The sequence below is a fragment of the Rhinoderma darwinii genome, chromosome 2 (assembly GCF_050947455.1).
Source record: "Rhinoderma darwinii isolate aRhiDar2 chromosome 2, aRhiDar2.hap1, whole genome shotgun sequence".
Classification (NCBI taxonomy): Eukaryota; Metazoa; Chordata; class Amphibia; order Anura; family Rhinodermatidae; genus Rhinoderma; species Rhinoderma darwinii.
Window position 1 is genome coordinate 400,580,148 of NC_134688.1, and position 16,741 is coordinate 400,596,888.

General features: G+C 42.2%; 1 protein-coding gene across 1 annotated transcript in view; it reads right to left on the reverse strand.

Annotated features, from left to right (window-relative positions):
• Positions 1-16,504, reverse strand: part of SMPX (small muscle protein X-linked) — a 107,260-nt gene extending 90,756 nt beyond the window's left edge. The window contains exon 1 of the mRNA XM_075850789.1: positions 16,348-16,504. The gene's annotated coding sequence lies outside the window, so the exon portion shown is untranslated. The remainder of the gene's footprint in view (positions 1-16,347) is intronic.
• Between the last annotated feature and the right edge of the window lie 237 nt (positions 16,505-16,741).

Below are 16,741 nucleotides of genomic sequence, written 5' to 3' on the forward strand. Positions count from 1 at the left end.
GTGTAGTTTCCAAAATGGGGTCACTTGTGGGGGGTTTCCACTGTTTTGTCCCCTCAGGGGCTTTGTAAATATGACATGGCCTCCGCAAACCATTCCTGCTAAACTTGAGCTCCAAAAGCCAAATAGCGCTCTTTCCCTTCTCAGCCCTGCCGTGTCTCCAAACAACGGTTTATTACCACATGTGGGGTATTGTTTTACTCGGGAGAAATTTATTTACAAATTTTACAGTGCTTTTTCTCCTTCAGTCCTTGTGGAAATGAGAAAAAATTAGCTAAACCTACATTTTCTTTGAAAAAATGTCGATTTTAATTTTCACGTCCTACTTCCAATAATTTCTGTAAAAAACCTGTGCGGTCAAAATGCTCACTGTACCCCTAGATAATTTCCTTGAGGTGTGTAGTTTCCCAGATGGGGTCACTTTTGGGGGATTTTGACTGTTTTGGCACCGCAAGAGCCCTTCAAACCTGACATGGTGCCTAAAATTTATTCTAACAAAAATAAGGCCCCAAAATCCACTAGGTGTTCCTTTGCTTCTGAGGCCGATGCTTCAGTCCAGTAGCACGCTACGGCCACATGTGGGATATTTCCTAAAACTGCAGAAACTGGGCAACAAATATTGAGTTGCATTTCTCTGGTAAAACCTTCTGTGTTATAAAAAAAATTGTACTAAAAATTTATTTCTGCAAAAAAATATGAAATTTGTAAATTTCACCTCTACTTTGCTTTAATTCCTGTGACATGTTTAAAGGGTTAAGACATTTTCTAAATGCTGTTTTGAATACTTTGAGGGGTGAAGTTTTTAAAATGGGGTGACTTTTTGGGGGTTTCTAATATATAAGGCCCTCAAAGCCACTTCACAACTGAACTGGCCCCTGTAAAAATGGCCTTTTGAAATTTTCTTGAAAATGTGAGAAATTGCTGCTAAAGTTCTAAGCCTTGTGATGTCATAGAAAAATAAAAGGATGTTCAAAAAACAATGCCAATCTAAAGTAGACATATGGGGATGTTAATTAGCAACAATTTTGTGTTATAACTGCCTGTCTTACAAGCAGATACATTTAAATTGAGAAAAATGCTAATTTTTGCAATTTTTCGCTAAATTTTGGTTTTTTTCACAATTAAATACTGAACATATCGAGCAAATTTTGCCAGTAACTTAAAGTCCAATGTGTCACGAGAAAACAATCTCAGAATCGCTTGGATAGGTGAAAGCATTCCGGAGTTATTACCACATAAAGTGACACATGTCAGATTTGAAAAATGAGGCTCGGTCAGGAAGGTCAAAAGTGGCTAAAAAGGGAAGGGGTTAAGTATTAAGCATATTTTGATGTCATATTTGTATTAATATACTTTACTATAAGAGTTTAATGACTGTACTGTGCTACCGTATAATCTTGACTATGATAGCTTCATCCACTAAGAAGCTTGATTTGCAGCCCCAATGGACTCTCTAAAAATATCCTAGTTCTAGATATAATCTGTAAATTGAAGAATACGTCTGGGAGTATTTGCCCCATTGCTAATATTACAATCTAAAATTATGTATTTGCAGACTTATAAGTAAAAATTTCCACAGATACCAGAAAAATGAACATAAGAAGCATTAATCTGATATAAACCACGAAGGTGACAACCCACTGCATATTACTAACACGTATCACAAGTTTATGACTATATGTAGTCTGTGGCAATATGCGACATCTAAAATAGATAAAACAGCTGAGCACATTGGAAGATCAATGGTTTTGATCTTTTGATGCAATTTTTGCATGCTTCATAGTCACCATACATGTAACACCCAGCAATATTGTTCCAGGTGTCATATGGCACAAATAGAAATTTAGCTCTAGCCTTACAGGGTGATTCCTAGATACATTTAACTCTTTCCTACCCAAGTAACTCAGCCTAGAGGGTTCATTGCCTATGCCGCCCACATCATGTTGTAATAAAGTGAAATAGGAGTAAGTCTCAGATTCATTGAAAACCTCTCTAGAGCTATTCGGACTTGTTTCACTATTGAAGAAACTCTTAATCCTCAGGCTTTTTATAGCAGTGACTTAGCAAAATGCCCCTTCACCGCCCTGTGTGAGAAATAAGATCCAACACAATTTTGACCTTTGCAAGCAACACAACATTCTAGGTAAATGAGCAAGTTTCTGCTGTAAGGAAGTTTTTATCTTTGCCATTGCAGATTGTTTTATTTGCCTCAGTGCCCTGCAGTACTATCTAATTCATTCATGGAAAAACTCTTCTATTATTTTCTGCAGATTAACATCTCAGGGAGAACAATGCTTGGGATTGTAATATGATAGATATATGGGCCCATGACTTTGCATAGCAGATATGACTTATTGTCCTGTTTGTTGTGTATTTTTTCCTCTTTGTCATGTTTGATCAAGAAGATAAACACCGCCATTTTCATATACTTCATGTCAGCCATGAGACTTTACATTATTAATCTCTATGGAAAACATCCACACCTCAGTTTACTTATGTCAATGATGAGCTGAAAGAGGTCATGTAAAATAAATAGTTTTAGGTTGTAATGAATTGCAATAACCACAGCAATGACTCCTCCATACAAATCTATTGTATAGTTGCCACCTGCTCCTACGTTCATGTACATTCATAGCTATAAGGATTTGCTCCTGGAAATGTTTAACTCCACGGCATCTGTGTTCTGGGGACAATAATTGAACATTTTACCTTAAAGTGAATGTCCACCCTTGAACATGATTTTATTTTTTTAATCTACACGGGTGCAAAATGTTATTCTCAATAATTTCACAATATATCTTACTAGCAGACCGAGCTTTCTTTTTAAGATACCGGGGTCCAAATTCCCTGCTTAGGCTATGTTCACACCACATTTTGTTGGCCTACACGCTGGGAGACGCTCTCAATGTATATGTTAAATTTAGGCTGTAATGGATGCCTAACAGGGGTATCCATCACCCATGGGCTATAATGGTATCCGTTTAATGGATACATCATGAACTCTCATCACCCTTTTGATGACGTATCCGTTAAACGGATACCATTATAGCCTATGGGTGACAGATGCCACTGTTAGGCATCCGTTTAACCCATCCATCACCCACAGGCTAATAGGCATTAGTTTAACGGATACGCCATGAAAGGCTATTGGAAGCGCATGGCGTATCTGTTTAACGGATGTCCATAGGCTCCCATGTTAAAAAAACGTATACGTTTAACTCACTCTGCGGCATGGAATAGTGTAGTTCACTAGGCCAATTCTATACTTTTTTTTTATAGTTATACTGAGGTAAACCAGCCAGACGGAGGCCAATTGAGCCCTATGTACATGTGTAGCGTGTACGTTGAGAAGTTTTCCGATGTACACGCTAAATGTCATTTGAATAGGACCTTAGACATACATTTAAATGATTAAATTCTAGCTGCCTGATGTTTATACATTGAGCTCATACTCAACAGTATGCAGTAAACTCCCTCTAGTGAAAGCTGCAGCCAACCAAATTTTTTTTATTCACTTAAAAGGGTTTTCCCATAAAACACATGTATCCCCTATCCACAGAATAGGGGATACAGGTGTGATTGCTAGGGTTCCTACCACTTACCCGAAGTGCTCCATGAGAATGGAGTGCTGGTGCGCATGCTCGTCCAGCGCTCCATACATTTCTGTGGGACTTCCGCTGTCTTCGGTAGCTCCATAGAAATGAATGGAGGGCTGATCGAGAATACTTCAGGAGACTTTATGTCCCCTATTCTCCTCATCACTGGGGTACCAGCGTCGAACCCCCGGTGATCACACATGTATTCCATGGAAAACCCCTTTAACTCTTTGGCTTTACAACAGAGTTCCAAATGTTATAAAAATGTATTATGAAATTAATCAGCACAAAATTTTGGCCCTAAAAACTATATGGAGTTAAAAGATGGAGATTTGCTTTAAAGCTTCAAGCACATGAGCTTATTTGGGATCCGTACATACATGGATTTCCAAATACAATGCCCATGACCCACTGTGAGCCCTGCTTTGTTATTCTGATTTTATAGAGCGGCACATAGGGGGTCTTTTCTGACAGATTTCGTATGAGTCCGTGAAAATTGTTCATACGCATGCCATATTATAAAGTCATTCTATAGAAGAAGAATTGTTTCTAGGGGAGAATACCACACAGTGGCACAAAAAAGTACCTTTGGGTCTATACTTCGGACCTACATCCACGCTGCTCGCCACTGTAGAGGCTCCTCAGATTGACCAAATCCCAATAAATATTAGTCCCTTAGTTCTCCTCTTGACTTGTTTAGCATAAGGTTTTCACTGTTTTTTCATGTCCTACATGAGTGAACGATGCTCGGTGAAAACCAAGAAAAGCAGCTATTATAATTGCTTAAACGTCATCAGTAGTTTCCCCTGAAACAATACATGGCCATAAAAATAATTTATCCCTTAAAGAGGCTCTGTCACCAGATTCTCAAACCCCTATCTCCTATTGCATGTGATCGGCGCTGCAATGTAGATAACAGTAACATTTTTTTGTTTTTTTTTAAACTTTCATTTTTGGCCAAGTTATGAGCTATTTTATATATATGCAAATGAGCTTTGAAATGGACAACTGGCCGTTTTTTTTTTCGTTATGTCCAACTGGGCGTGTATTGTGTTTTTAACTGGGCGTGTTTATGTGTATGACGCTGACCAATCAGTGACCAGTCAGTGTCATACTCTCCTCAACATCTGCACGCTCCTCTCCTGAAATATTCTGTGCTGCTGTGAACTCTGCTCTTACCATTACGTAGCTCTCAGTCTGTTACCTCTCCTCCACTCCTGTCCTCAATAACACCTTCACATGATTGGAAAGTCACCACCCCGCACAAGATCCTACTGCATGGCTGACAGCCGTCAGCTGTATAGCTAACAGCACGGTTGTGTTGGAAGCGCGCCCTGCTGGTGCTCACTTAGCAGCTGGGTATGTTCCCCTCATCTAGCTGCTACGTTCTATCCTGACCGCCGGGGAATTCTCCGTGCGGTCTTCGCAGTGCTGCTACCCTGTTTACCTACGGGAGAAGAACACGGCTGCTGAAATACTCTGTCCTGCCTTAAACTCTGTAGACAGGTCAGGATCCTGTTTTTTTTAAAATGCTGCTGGGGAACCCGCTCGATCCACTATATAAGGCTGCGCCTCCATCCTCTTCTGCCCCAGTCACTTATTCCCAAGCACTGTAAACTTTCAGATTGGTTGCGCTGTGAATATTCGGAGAACGTGATTGGTTTATGTGCAGGGTAATGAACATACAGACAAGCAGTAGAAGACTGAATTCAATGAAATTGTAATGACGGGGTAGGGAGACAGACAAGTGAGCCCTAATCTACCCGCCACTCAGTCCCTGCCTACTTGCAACGACCTGCCCTAGGCGACGGGGTACAACTGGGCGACGGTCCCTACACTCAATATGTGCACGACAGACAAACAGACAAGGGTACAAAGAAGCCAGGGAAATGGGGAAGTTGCCCACGGGGACACCGTGAGCAACAAGCGAAGTGAACGAGCCGAGTCAAACCAGGAGATGAGCGATGTACAAAAATGCAGAGCAGAAGAGTGGTCAGTAAAGCCAATGACAAACACAAGCACAGGATCAGTAGTTCAATAAGCTGCAGCAGGGCCAGGAAACCAGCAGAGAAGAATCACAAGCAAAGGAGGAACAGGAAAGGCAGGTATAAATAGACAGAGGGCGGGAGCTAGCTCCGTCTGGCCAGGCTGTGATAGGCTCTCCCACTCCTAAGCCTGCCATCCTGGGTGGTGGAAGATGGAGTCAGTCTCACAGACATAGAAGCAGGTGCAGACTGATTACCTATGGGTGTCGACACAGAAGTTGTGTCTGGCAGATCCTTTACAGTACCCCCCCCCTTTTATGAGGGGCCACCGGACCCTTTCTAGGTGGACCTGGTTTATTGGGGTAACGAAGGTGGAACCTCCTGAGCAATACCCCAGCGTGAACATCCCGGGCGAGTACCCAAGTCCTCTCCTCAGGCCCGTATCCCCTCCAATGGACCAGGTACTGGAGGGAGCCTTGGACCATCCTGCTGTCCACAATCTTGGCCACCTCGAATTCTACCCCCTCAGGGGTGAGAACAGGGACCGGAGGTTTCCTCGAGGGAGCCAAGGACGGGGAGCAGCGTTTAAGGAGGGAGGCATGAAACACGTCGTGTACTCGAAAAGACGGGGGCAACTCCAGTCGGAAGGAGACAGGGTTAAGGACTTCAATGACCTTGTATGGCCCTATAAACCGGGGAGCAAACTTCTTGGACGGAACGTTAAGGCGCAAATTTTTTGACGATAGCCACACCAGATCCCCGACCACAAAACAAGGGGTTAGCAGAATGTCTTCTATCTGCCTGAGTCTTTTGTATGCTCTGGGACTCCTCTAGGTTCTTCTGAACCTGGGCCCAGACTGTGCACAGTTCCCGATGAACGACATCTACCTCGGGATTGCTGGAACTACCAAGTGAAATGGAGGAGAATTGTAGATTAAACCCAAAATTACAGAAAAAGGGGGAGACCCCTGACGAGTTACTGACCCGGTTATTAAGGGAAAATTCGGCGACGGGAATGAATGGGACCCAATCATATTGACAGTCAGAGATAAAACACCTTAAATATTGTTCTAGAGACTGATAAGTCCTCTCAGTTTGGCCATTAGTTTCAGGATGGAAGGCAGAGGAAAAGGACAGATCAATCTCCAACTTTTTACAGAAGGCTCTCCAAAACAATGAAACAAATTGTACCCCTCTGTCAGAAACAAAATTGACAGGGACCCCATGGATACGCAGGATGTGTTTGACAAACAAGGTAGCTAACGTCTTAGCATTGGGTAGTTTCTTGAGGGGCACAAAGTGGCACATCTTACTGAAGCGGTCTACTACAACCCACACCACCGACTTGCCTTGAGATGGAGGCAAATCGGTGATGAAATCCATGGAGATATGGGTCCAAGGTCTCTGGGGAACGGGCAAAGAACATAGTAAGCCCGCAGGTCGGGACCTGGGAGTCTTGGACCTAGCACAAACTTCACAAGCGGCGACGTAGGCCTTAACGTCTTTGAGCAACCCAGGTCACCAATAGTTTCTGGCAATTAGGTGCTTGGTACCCAGGATGCCTGGATGGCCAGATAGTGCAGAGTCATGATTTTCCCTAAGTACCCTTAGCCGGAATTGCAGGGGAACAAACAGCTTGTTCTCAGGAAGGTTCCCGGGAGCTGAACCTTGATCAGCCGCAATTTCAGAGACTAAATCAGAATCAATAGAGGAATTGATTATACCTGGAGGCAAAACACAATCAGGATCTTCCTCCGAAGGAGGGCTGGCCATGAAGCTACGCGACAGTGCATCAGCCTTAATATTTTTAGACCCAGCCCTATAGGTGACCAAAAAGTTGAATCTAGTAAAAAAATAAACGCCCATCGAGCTTGTCTCGGGTTTATCCTCCGGGCAGATTCTAGGAAAACCAGATTCTTGTGGTCGGTAAGGACCGTTACCTGGTGCCTAGCCCCCTCCAGGAAGTGGCGCCACTCTTCAAATGCCCATTTAATGGCTAAGAGTTTGCAGTTGCCAATATCATAGTTACTCTCAGTGGGCGAGAACTTCCTGGAGAAGTAGGCACAGGGACGGAGATGGGTGAGGGACCTGGTACCCTGGGACAAGACAGCCCCCACTCCCACCTCGGACGCGTCAACCTCCACGATAAATGGCTCCATTTGGTTGGGCTGAACCAGCACTGGGGCCGAGATAAAGCACTTCTTAAGGACCTCAAAAGCCTGGACAGCCTCAGGAGGCCAGTGGAGGAGATCAGCACCTTTGCGAGTGAGATCCGTAAGAGGCTTGGCGATGACCGAGAAGTTAGCAATAAATCTCCTGTAATAATTAGCGAACCCCAGGTAGCACTGTAACGCCTTCAGGGAGGCAGGTTGGACCCATTCCGCCACAGCCTGGACCTTGGCGGGGTCCATGCGGAATTCATGAGGAGTGAGGATTTGACCCAAAAACTGTATCTCCTGCACCCCAAACACACATTTTTCGGTCTTAGCAAACAGTTTGTTTTCCCAAAGGGCCTGGAACACCTTCCTGACATGCTCAATTTGGGAAGACCAGTCCTTGGAAAACACAAGTATGTCATCAAGGTACACTACAAGAAATACCCCCAGGTAGTCTCTTAAAACCTCATTTATGAAATTCTGGAAGACCGCGGGAGCATTACACAACCCAAAGGGCATGACGAGGTATTCGAAATGACCTTCGTGCGTGTTAAACGCAGTCTTCCACTAATCCCCCTCTTTGATGCGGATAAGGTTATAAGCCCCTCGTAGATCAAACTTAGAGAACCATTGGGCCCCCTGAACCTGATTAAAGAGATCAGGAATCAAAGGAAGGGGATACTGGTTCCTTACAGTGACCTTATTCAAGTTACGGTAGTCAATGCATGGCCTAAGACCACCATCCTTCTTCCCTACGAAGAAGAAGCCAGCACCTACCGGAGAAGTAGAGGGGCGAATGTAACCCTTGGCCAGGCATTCCTGGATATACTCTCTCATGGCTTCACGTTCGGGACAAGAGAGATTAAATATCCTACCCTTAGGGAGCTTAGCTCCTGGTACCAAATCAATTGCGCAATCATATTCTCTATGAGGTGGTAACACTTCGGAGGCCTCTTTAGAGAAAACATCAGCGAAGTCCTGAACAAACTCAGGTAGAGTGTTCACCTCCTCAGGGAGAGAAATAGAATTAACAGAAAAACATGACGTCATGCATTCATTACCCCATTTGGTAAGATCCCCAGTATTCCAGTCAAACGTGGGATTATGCAACTGCAACCAGGGAAGGCCTAAAACCAAATCGGACGATAATCCCTGCATCACCAGTACAGAGCACTGCTCCAAATGCATGGAGCCAACAAGGAGTTCAAAAACAGGGGTATGCTGTGTAAAATAATCATTAGCAAGAGGAGTGGAGTCGATACCCACTACCGGGACAGGTTTAGGCCAATCAATCAATGGCATAGCTAGAGACATAGCAAATGCCACAGACATAATATTAGCAGAAGACCCTGAATCCACGAAGGGACTGCCGGTAGCAGACCTACCACCAAAAGAGACCTGAAAGGGAAGCAAGATTTTATTACGTTTCATATTTACAGGAAATACCTGTGCGCCCAAGTGACCTCCCCGATGGTCACTTAGGCGTGGAAGTTCTTCCGGCTGCTTATTCTTATGCCTAGGACAGTTGTTCACTTGATGCTTGTCATCCCCACAGTAGAAGGAGAGACCATTCTTCCTGCGGAACTCTCTACGTTGTTGGGGGGACACGGAGGTCCCGAGTTGCATAAGTACCTCCGAGTCTTCCGTGGAAGAACGAAGCAACGGAACCTCGGGAGGCATCATGGGGGAGTCAGAGGAGAAAACACAAACACGTTCAAGTCGTCGTTCCCTGAGACGTCGGTCAAGTCGTACCGCTAAAGCCATAACCTGATCTAGGGAGTCAGAAGAGGGATAGCTAACTAGCAGGTCTTTCAGGGCGTTCGACAAACCCAATCTAAACTGGCACCTTAAGGCAGGGTCATTCCACCGAGAAGCTACGCACCACTTCCTAAAGTCAGAACAATACTCCTCAACAGGTCTTTTACCCTGACGTAAGGTCACCAGCTGACTCTCGGCAAAGGCAGTCTTGTCAGTCTCGTCATAAATGAGCCCGAGGGCAGAAAAGAAAAGATCAACGGAGGAAAGTTCAGGGGCGTCAGGAGCCAAGGAGAAGGCCCATTCTTGGGGCCCGTCCTGGAGCCGGGACATAATTATACCCACCCGCTGGCTCTCAGAACCAGAGGAGTGGGGCTTTAAGCGAAAATAGAGCCTACAACTCTCCCGAAAGGAGAAAAAAGTCTTCCGGTCCCGTGAGAACCGGTCAGGCAACTTGAGGTGGGGTTCAAGAGGTGAGGTGAGGGGCACTACCAGGGTAGCATCAGGCTGGTTATCCCTCTGAGCCAGGGCCTGGACCTGTAGGGAGAGGCCTTGCATTTGCTGAGCCAGGGTCTCAAGGGGGTCCATAGTAGTGTCAGGGACCAGGGTAGACTAGGTATATGGGCTTGTGATTATGTAATGACGGGGTAGGGAGACAGACAAGTGAGCCCTAATCTACCCGCCACTCAGTCCCTGCCTACTTGCAACGACCCGCCCTAGGCGACGGGGTACAACTGGGCGACGGTCCCTACACTCAATAGGTGCACGACAGACAAACAGACAAGGGTACAAAGAAGCCAGGGAAATGGGGAAGTTGCCCACGGGGACACTGTGAGCAACAAGCGAAGTGAACGAGCCGAGTCAAACCAGGAGATGAGCGATGTACAAAAATTCAGAGCAGAAGAGTGGTCAGTAAAGCCAATGTCAAACACAAGCAGAGGATCAGTAGTTCAATAAGCTGCAACAGGGCCAGGAAACCAGCAGAGAAGAATCACAAGCAAAGGAGGAACAGGAAAGGCAGGTATAAATAGACAGAGGGCGGGAGCTAGCTCCGTCTGGCCAGGCTGTGATAGGCTCTCCCACTCCTAAGCCTGCCATCCTGGGTGGTGGAAGATGGAGTCAGTCTCACAGACATAGAAGCAGGTGCAGACTGATTACCTATGGGCGTCGACACAGAAGTTGTGTCTGGCAGATCCTTTACAGAAATGCTCAGCCCTTAGTCAGTCTTCTACTGCTTGTCTGTATGTTCATTACCCTGCACATAAACCAATCACGTTCTCCGAATATTCACAGCGCAACCAATCTATTTCTACTAGTTTCAACTCATGGACTCTCCATATGTATAAATAACACGTCAGAAGACTTCGAAAGTGAAAAATCCTTCTAACAATATAGGTTTTTTTAATGAATATTGTTGTTGTTTGAGGTACAATATAATGTAATATCATCTAATATAAAAAATAAATTTACCTCTGTCCTTATATAGTACAGATAGTACAGATTGCCACTTAGCTTTTTATCACAGCCACATTAAATGTCCTATATCCCAGACAGATCCCTTCAGTACGGATTCTAACTACGGCTCAGAACCCGCTGGTTACAACAAACAGTGGATGTGGCAGGAAAAAGGTCTCTAAGGCCACGTTCAGGCGTGGTGGAATTGCCGTGGATTTGCAATACGGATTTTTCACCGCAAATAGACGTCAAAGTATAATTCATTCACACGTAGCAGAAAAATCTAGATGGAAATTACAGCATGCTGATTCTGGTTGTGGATTTTGACTGCAGATTTCACCCATTGAATTGACATGGGTGTGATTCATGGCAAATTCATGACAAAATCAAATTTGTGGTAAAATAAGGGTAAAATACGTTTTCAAGTAGAAGACCTCATAAAAACATTGATTTTGCAAACCCACAATTAAATGTAGTGCTATATGGGAGCCATAACAGAAGAACATGGATATAAAAATTACAGATTGATTGAGTAAAATGATTTGGAGAACCTCTTCTTTTGGCTGCTTATTTCAAACCTGCTTCAGTATTCCTGGCTGAATAAGCTGGTTGCATCACATGATCTCCTTCTATTCACTCATGTGTACTGGCCTTTGACCAGCATCCCTCATAGTTAAATCTCCCAGACCTATCTCCCGGATAAGCTGATGTCCATTTTAATACTGTATATAATGAAGGAAAATTTTAACTTAATAGGAGTGGAAAAAGTTTTATTTTCACTTCAGCTAAGGGACTGTATTTTTATAAATAGTACAAATGGAAATGAACTAAAGAAGTTGGTCAATAGAAGAAAGTACTTAGTAGTGGTGTATTTTTTTTAAAAGGTATGCACATTTTAATCCTATCTTAATAACCTCAAGTATTAGACAATGGCTGAAATGATATACCCTAACATGACTAACTAGTGGGTGCACCAACTAAATGCCTAATGTGATAATTAAGGAAACGGGTTAGTAGATGTACTAGAAAAAAAAAGCACGTCTGACATTTGTTCAGCATTACCTGCCAACACATCAGCAAAGCTCAGTCAGAACACATGACTGATGAAGGCTCTGTTCACACACGAGCCTCTGACAAAACCCCAACGAATCCTATTAAGCTCAATAGGGTCCATCAGTTTTGATGCATTAAAACTGATGCGTCACGGCGTTATGGATTCGGTTAGAAACGGAAGCCATGATGATAATGTGAACAGAGCTTAAATGCGTACACTCAACTTGGGCGAGCCTGCATGCTTATTTAATTTGGTAAAGAGGAATAATATCCACGGAAAAATAAAAAAGTTATTGCTCTTGGAATGCGACAATGGAAAAAACTAAAATGAAAAAACAAAAATTGGCTGTGTGTCCAAGAGGTTAAAGAGTCACAGAGCAAGCCACATCATACCCCTTGACACTGGGGAGAATAGTCACCAGATTATAAGCACCTTATCTCCTACATAATCTGATTGGTTCTGTAATGTAGATAACAGCAAAACAATAATTTTTGAGCAAGTTATGAGCAATTTTAGATTTATGCTAATTAGTTTCTGAATGACCAACTGGGCGTGTTTTCACTTTTTACCAACTGGGCGTTGTGAAGAGGAGTGCATGACGCTGACCAATCAGTGACCAATTAGCGTCATACACTTCTTATTGTTCCAGCACAGCGTGATTGTGCAGTGAAAGAAGCTGGGCTGGAACAATGAGAAGTGTATGACGCTGATTGGTCACTGATTGGTCAGCGTCATACACTCCTCTGTACAACGGCCAGTTGGTAAAAAGTAAAAACACGCCCAGTTGGTCATTAAGAAACTAATTAGCATAAATCTAAAATTGTTTCGAACTTGCTAAAAAAATGATTGTTTTTCAAAATAAAAACCACAGTTGTTATCTACATTACAATCTATAATCACTTATAATCTGGTGACAGAGCCTCTTTAAAGCAGCAAAAACATGGCAATTACTGTTTTTTTCCATTCCTTCCCCCAGAAATGTTTTCAATAAAAGTTTAAGGATTACATTATATGGTGCCGATAGAAAACACAAGACGTCCTTCACAAAACAAGCCCTCACATGACTGCGTTAATAAATTATGGCTCTCGGAAGGCGGATTTGAGGAAAAAAAAAATTGCCATGCTAGAAAGGCCAAAACTGGCTGCAGCAGGAAGGGGTTAATAACACCAGTAAATCCCCTGCGATCAGCTGGTTTCGGAAATACATGAATACAGCTTTTCAGGGATATACATGAATACCTTGTTTTTCAGGTTATATGAATAGTAGAAATGCGCTGAGTAAGCAATTTATCAGGTGCAGCCACCTCTATAAAATAAAATGTATGAGGACAATAGGGCAGATTTACTAATGTTGCCTAAGATTTAGACACTATAAACTTAGAACAGGCAGTCAGAAGATGCGCCAAATTTATCATAGTGGCGCACACTTTATGATACTTTTTTTTTTTTCGTTTCATTTATTTTTATTATAAATTTTGAAAAAAATGATATACAATATTAAACAATTTATCCCCACCCGACCAACCCCTCGCTCCTCCCATACAAAGTCCTTCAAAATCATACAAAACAAACATTACAAAATCAATATCTGAATTCCACCTAACCAATAATATACAACCTTCTCATATTAAACACATCAAAATAGGAAAGGCCATTGGCTAGTTCAACCCCGCCACACCTGCAATCCGAATATACTATCCGTCTTAAAAAGTATCTCAGACACCTAGACTTGTCTTATTTCTGGTTAGTTTGTAATAAAAAAAAATGCATCAATTCATCTTCTATACCCTTTATAACAATTTAAACAGAGTCACGAGATTCGTAGCCAATGGCACTCCCCTGCAAAATCCTGCGAAACACTATTTCATAGTACACATAATGAGGAGGACTTTAGGATAAATTTGGCACATCGTGCTAGACATGTTGGCTTACTTTTGCACAAAATTTTGCGCACTTAGATGCATTTTAGGCCATGCTACCTTTCTGCTAAGCCATACCTCTTTTTGAAACATTTTTGTAAAGTGTCTAGCGGGGCGCAAACATCTGTTCTATTTGGTGCATTTGTTTCATAAATAGGTCTAAAACCACATTTGGGTGCATTTTACAACAAGGTCTAGACGCAATCACATTCGTAAATCTGCCCCAATATGCGTATTAAATTGCACCAACAAGTTCAGCTTAATTAGGGCATCTTACAATGCGAGATACACACATATTGGTCTTAGAACAAAAGCAGACAGCAAAGGTAAAGACCTTTTATCATAAACCCATATGAAACGTAATGTAACGGGAATGTAGGATGAATTCAAACCCCCCTCCCCACTTGGAGCACTGAACGTTTGAGGTCAGTGCCCTAGATCCTTGGCTATGTACCCCCAGATACTAACAGTAAACTGTTACCCTGACTGCTATCATTAAAATATTTTTGCACAGTAAACTTGCACTAGGGGCTAGTGTTATCTATTTTACCCTTGCTGCCTGCATAGTAGTGCTTGCATGTATATTTAGGCATGCATGCATGTCAGGAATGGAGTTAAGCCACTTTGGCTTAGGGTAAATGCAGTAGCACTACTAAGGGAAAATGCGGCTACCATGTTGTGGGATAATGTCTGGCACTGTTAAGAGGCATGTAAGGCTCAAACTGGTAAGTAAGCATATATTTTCACTTGTATGGAGGCGTGTGACTGCACAGCAAATGGGACATGTGTCTGGCACTGCTCAGGGGGAACGTGCCTGGCACTGATAGGGGACATATGTCTTGCACTGTTATGGGACACTGTGGCTGGCACTTTTATGAAAGTTTTGGTATGAAAGTACTGACTGACTGGAAGTGTGTGTATGTGTGCGTGTGTACTCATTCAAGCCCATGTGTCCATATCCATGCTACTAAACTCCACTGCCCTCTGACAAAATCCTGGCTATGCCCCTGAACAAAGACAATGCTATTATGCATGGGGTAAAGTTGTCATTTTCCAGATTGCCCATCTACACTTGATTCATAGTTACAGTCATGGTTGATGTACTGAACACAAAACTGGGTTTCTGTACAGCTTTTCTGTTAGACTGTAATTGGATTAAAGTTCAAGATAAACTTTTCTCATGCAGAATGTAATTTATATGTAATAAACGGGGGCATACAGTCCATAATGATGGCTAGGTTATCTTGATAGGCTGGTGCTGTTCTGCAGTAAGGACAACATACACATTGTATTAGATCTATAATTGATATCCCATTATAACCTAAGCACACTGAAGAACAAAAGTCTTATCTTTAATTTTTGGCGAGCAACAAACAGTTAATATAATTTAATTTCCCAGAAGCTGAACTACTTTGAAGCATGTGAACTAAGTAAGAATTGACCTAGTTTTTTTTCTGCTCTGTGTCCAAAATCCTTTATTCTGCAAAGATTTAACATTTATGATAGGCATTATAAACAGGGACCTCTTTATCTAATGTACTGATGACCTATTCACCTTGTACAAGTGAGAAATTAACATACATTGGAAAACTTTTAGTAAACACCTTACATATCCCACAAGCAGAATACCATCAGGTGCTGATATATCTGATCAATTGTATAAAAATATCCAAAATTGTTATACTCAATCCCATTTATAGAGCTTGCTATATATTTAATTATCTATGTATACCGTTCCAACTCCCTATAGGTGAATTAAGAGACCTCTAGGCATTATTATGTACGTGATATCAGATGAGTATAGTCACTTTAGTTATATGGCAGATTAAACCATTGTTACTATTATATTATAACTTATTATTGTTCTACAATTAAAGAAGTTCTCTAGATAATTATTACAATGTCTTCAATAACATTGACTAGTATATATTTTGTCAAAATTCATTGCCTGTAAGCTAATCTTGGGGGCCATGACTTTGGGGGCCGGATTTGGGTTACCTCAGTTATCTCTATGACCGTGATTAGTATATAGAGACCCTATGTACATAGGTGATCCATAGGGCCCCTGTCCAGATGACAATCATGTATCTCAGCATTACCCCCTCTGCTGTAATGATACATGAGATCAGCTCTTATGGATCATATTTTACTTTGATATGATAAAATGGGATGTTCTCCATTAAAAGTGAGACATATTAATATATAACTTTAAATCTCTTAACCTGTACATGATATTCTAATAAACACAAAATTACACCTATACTTCTTCATTACAGTGAGAATAATTAATCATAATATTAGTTCATATAGTGGCAACATATTCTAAAGTGATGTACAGTCGGTGAGATGTGAAGTGATGTCACATAGGATATAAGGGCATTAATGAAGATTCTCATTACATTACAGTAAAGTAAATGATGTGTCGCTTACCTTGCACGACTTTATTTCCTCCGGTGGACACTGTGACGGGGTCTTTACTTTGACTTTAGTGTTTATCTTGCCAAGGGTGCTTCCAGTGCAGCTGATACATATGTTTCTGAAGAGCTTTGTCTCTGCCTTGTACTCAGAGCTGCTTCTGGGCTGGCAGATAAACCCAATTTGGTAGTTAAAGTGTAAAAGGAATTCCTTTCATAGCAATGAGTTGTTCTTCCTAAATATAGTTTGCTGCACTTGGTAACTGTAGGTTGGCAGCGACTGCTTGGTCTCGCTTTAACCTGGGTATTGAGACTGATATCAGATCAAATGTAACAAGATGAATAAAAAATAAATAATAATAGTAGTAAAAATAAAAAAAATAATAGTAGTAAAAATTAAAATAATAATA